The sequence below is a fragment of the Tenrec ecaudatus genome, chromosome 11 (genome assembly GCF_050624435.1).
Source record: "Tenrec ecaudatus isolate mTenEca1 chromosome 11, mTenEca1.hap1, whole genome shotgun sequence".
Lineage (NCBI taxonomy): Eukaryota > Metazoa > Chordata > Mammalia > Afrosoricida > Tenrecidae > Tenrec > Tenrec ecaudatus.
In genome coordinates this window covers 14,559,936-14,564,494 of record NC_134540.1, presented here as the reverse complement: position 1 = coordinate 14,564,494, position 4,559 = coordinate 14,559,936, and the positions used below count along the sequence as shown (strand labels likewise).

The window sequence follows — 4,559 nt, the reverse complement described above, 5'->3', positions numbered from 1 at the left end:
AGTCTGGCATTGGGTCGTTCTGTGATGCTCCTCCCGTGGACAGAGCTCACCATCCATCCATAGCACGGCTGGAGTCTCTCAAATGGTTTTTGTTTTGTTTTATTTTACAGTGGTCCTAGTTAAGCCATAAATTAAGCACAGGCTCCATTTTGTCTACCTCAGTCTACCCCGTTTGTCATGTAGTCATGCTATCAATCCTAACTTTAGGGCGTTTGCCTGCCTATACAGAAATGTGTACATACAAATAATCCCAAGACATTGCATTTGCTTGTGTGTTATCAGGGCTGGTGGGTCAGCAGGGAGTCAAAGGTATCAGCAGAGATGTTTCTGGAAGGCAGTCAGTGCCGGCTTTCCTTAGACCGGTGCTTCCACCTCAAGTCACGGGTCACTTGACTAAATGGCCTGAAACAAGGACATGTTCATTGACCACCAACAGGAAACGTGTGTGTGTGTTGGAGTCAGCTTAATCTAGTGGCCCTAGCTCACTCTCTCCACATTCCCAGGCTAGATGGTTGCTTAGCTGTGCACTGACTGCATCCTCTTTGCTTCCTTTGTGGGGCCCCAAATGGAGACAGCCTTTCCTGACTTCAGGTCCACTCACCAGTGTGAATTCTTCCTCATGTTCCTTCCAGTATCTAACTGACCCAAGGCCCCTCTGTCCAGGGAGCCCATGTCTTGAGTGGCTTAGTTCAAGCAATCAATGTCAAGCAGGCCAACGATGACTGAAGACCATCCAGTTCGGGCTTGGTGCTGGGATGGCAGCTTTCCTAAGGCTCTTTTTCTCTGAAAGGAGAGGGGGTTACTAGATCAGAGAGGGGTTCCCCTTGACAGGGTGCAAGAGGTTGGGTGAATTCCGAACAGGCCCTATGCCCCTTGGCTAAGGGGGCAGGGGTGGGTTTAAGAAGAACTTGGCAAGAACAGAGAACCACATTGGAGTCGCAGCTTCCTGGACAGTGGTCTGATGCAGTGGTGGTTTGGTGGTACAATTCTTACCTCCCATGCAGAAGGCTGGGATCTGATTTCTGGCCAATGCACCACGTGTCTGGATGTCACTCACCGTTAGTTCAGTGTGTGGTTGTGATGCAGAATGGGGTTCAGAGGAACTTCCAGACTAAGACTGGCTAGGAAGGAGGCCCTGGTAACCTATATATTAAAATTAAAAATCCCAGCCAAATAAAACTCACAGGGAGAAAAAAAAAGAGGGACTTAAATGTATCAACAATTGTGAGCACAGTAGAGGCAGAGACCCTGTTTCCTCTGTTACATACGCATCAGAACTGAGTCCACGACCACCGACAAGGACCACGGCAGTCACTAGTGTTCGCTGGACTCTTGAAACATGGCTAGTTCAAACTGAGATGTGCATCAAGAAGAAAATAGGAGAGGACGTCACAAAGTTCACGGGAAACTTCCATCACTTTACAATTCCTTTTGTCTACCGTCTATCTATTGAAGTCCCCCGCTGGTTGTAACAGTGTAGTAAGAAAATAAGATAAAATATGTCATTAATGTTATGTTAATTGATATTTCATTTATGTTAATTATATATCATGTTGCTTGGATCTTGGACCAGGGAAAGAGGCTAAAAACACTTTCAGAGTGCTCCAGAACAAAAATCAGAAGCAGATAGATCGTTGCTAAGGTACAAACAAACACACACACCGGATTTCAACCTTCGTAGGTAAATACATATATAAAAAATAACCCATCAATATTTTCATTTTATTAAATCTTAAATTATATTATACCAAGTAGTTCCACCTTTATCATGTGAGTTACATGGACTGCATTTAAGACCATTATAGAAGTACATTTTTTAAAATTGCTGTTAATATTCTCAGATACTCACTCACAGACATTGTTATGACTTATAATTAAGTTCACTGACAGATAAAGTTATGACTTATCAATATGCTGATACTAAAGGAAATGATGACAGCTAAAAGGAGTTATGTGATTTATGTCAGGCTTGACTTTCCATGAAGATGTTGGAATGGGACCCCTTCTTCAGTTGGAACAGTTCCAGCCTGCAGCCTGTGGCGACAACATCTGTCAAAGTTGATTCCATGGCAATGGGCTTGCTTTGGGAACATGTCCATAAGATATACAGGTGGTCCCCAACTTAAGAGGGGGTTACTTTTCAAAACTTGCTAAATTGTCATCATGCATGCACAGCTAGAAAACCTCCTTCATTTGTGTTACGCGAGAAATGTATTACCATTAACGTGTTCCTATCTTTCACGACTCATTACTGACAAACATTTTTGTTGTTGGAGATTTGTCCTGGCCTTGTTAGCTTCAAAGCAGACTGAAACGACCTGGCTCACATTTCTAACAAGATGGAAGGAGGAAGATCCATGCAGGGGTTAATATAGAGATTTCTCCCAGCTCCATGAGACAATCACAGGTCGCCTCCTATTAAGTCCAATTAAAAAAAGTGAAATGCGTACATGAAGTTACAACAATTTTAGAGACCAAAAAAGTACTATTAATGTGGTCCAACAATAAACTCAAAAGTCTCTGACACAGAGGTGCTCCGATGAGCTGTTTATAAATATTTTAGATTGGGTTCAGTTATATGGAAAGTAGAGTTCATTTGAAATCTTCAAAACAGGCTCTTGTTCACCTTCCATTGGTGCTTGTAAGAGCTGAACATTCCTGCCATGCGTTGACTGACTTCTCTAACTGTAGTAGCTGCTCCTTCCCATTTATGGCTAAGGACTTAACCGGCCTTCGTCTCCAACTTCTACTTTTCTTGACCATTCTCAAAAATTTTCTTCATTGTGATTTTCCCGCCATGAATTATTTTAGTAGAAGTTGATATTAATCTGAACGTTGCCCCCCTCTCTACCACCATGTGATGTGGAAGACCATGATCTAAGGCCTCCCCATGACAAATGACTCCAAAGAAGTCCATCTGGTATCAAGAGTAGAAAATCTACCTCCAAAAGGTGGAAAACCCCCTGCAGGTAGAGAACAAGGATCCATCCAGTCCCCCCAAAAGTCCTCAAATGGGCCTTCAAATAGCTTACATGCAAAGGAGGCCCTTCTGCCAGAAAACTCCCTGAAGACAGCATTCAGACTACAGAATGTGAAGCCCAATGCAAAAGGACCATCACAATGACTTCCACCTCCACCGGTTAATCATTCTCTGCCATCCTTGTCATAGATGTCCCGTGGTTTTAGCATCTGATGATGCCTCATAGACTCAGGATACTTGTTCAAATTTCCTTTCTGTTTCCTTCTTGGTCTTGGGATTTTAATCAGGATGCCAACTATAGTGACAATTTAGGATATGCTTTAAAATAGCTCCCAGTGAGGCATGTTTCTGCACACCTACAACTCCATGGCGATCGCTTTGTTTTAACAGATTGTTGAAACAAATCCCCAGGAGGTTGGCAGCCAGCAACAGGGAGGACAAGAAGGTAGGCAGTGGGACCCTGTGGTCTCCTCTCAGAGGAACTTAAGCCAACTTACAGAGACCATTTCTGTGCTTCTTAGCCTGGGGTAAGCTCCACAGCAGGAGCTCTCTAGCAGGGTGATAGTGAGGATGTTGATGAGGGTGGGCATGATGATGATGGCTAGGGTAGTACTAACGTTTCCTCCCAGGGGACTGGCCCACCCTCTGTTGGTTGCTGCCTTTATTTTCCTAGGTACTGTGGAAGAGCAGTCATATCCCCTGGATGTTCCAGTCGACAAAATAGCTTCTGATGTCTCTTTCCTGCAACTTACTCTCCTTAAATGCAAGCCAGCATGCCTGATAAACCTGTCAAACATTGCACCACTGAAAATGTTCTGTGTGTCAGGTTAAATGCAACATCCAGCCTAGTAAATGAACCCCAAGGATGCCCCAGAGTTTCTTTGTGATCCGAGCAGAGTAATGCCAAGCCTGGATTGAAAAACGAGGGAAAGATTGAAGTAGTCAAGGATTTTGTCTTGCTTGGATCCACAATCAAAGCTCATGGAAGCAGCAGTCAAGAAACCAAAAGGTGAGTTGCATTGGGTAAATCTGCACACAAGACCTCTTGAAAGTGCTGAAAAGCAAAGATGCTATTTTGAGGACTGAGGTTCTCCTGAATCCAATCATGAGCTTTTCAGTTGCCTCAGATGCTTGTGAACGTGGGACACTGAATAAGGAAGACCCAGGAGGAATTAAGTATGTGAATAAAGGGGCTGGAAAAGACTACTGAAAGTCCCAAGGGCTGCCAAAAGAACAAACACATCTGTCTTAGAGTACAGGCAAAATGTCCCTGGAGAAGGACATCACACTTGAAAAAGTAAGAGGGGCAGCAAAAAGGAGGAAGACCTCAAACAAGATGGATTGACACAGTGGCTGCCTCAGTGGGCTCATGTGTGGGAACCATTGTGAGGACAGTATCGGATTACCACCCCCTCCATCTTCCTATTATTGATTTCTAATTATACGAGGGGCAACCCCCCAAAATAGAATATTTTTCCCAAAAGCTATATATTTGAAGAAAATTTTTTACAAAACAACATTATCACCTTCAAAGTACTCTCCATTACTCTTAATGCATTTGTCAAATCTGTGAGCCCAT

The 4,559-nt window shown here is 43.6% G+C and overlaps 1 pseudogene; it reads right to left on the bottom strand.

The window, feature by feature from the left end:
* Nucleotides 1-2,746: 2,746 nt before the first annotated feature.
* LOC142461596 (dnaJ homolog subfamily B member 6 pseudogene) lies at nt 2,747-3,348 on the bottom strand (annotated as a pseudogene).
* Between the last annotated feature and the right edge of the window lie 1,211 nt (nt 3,349-4,559).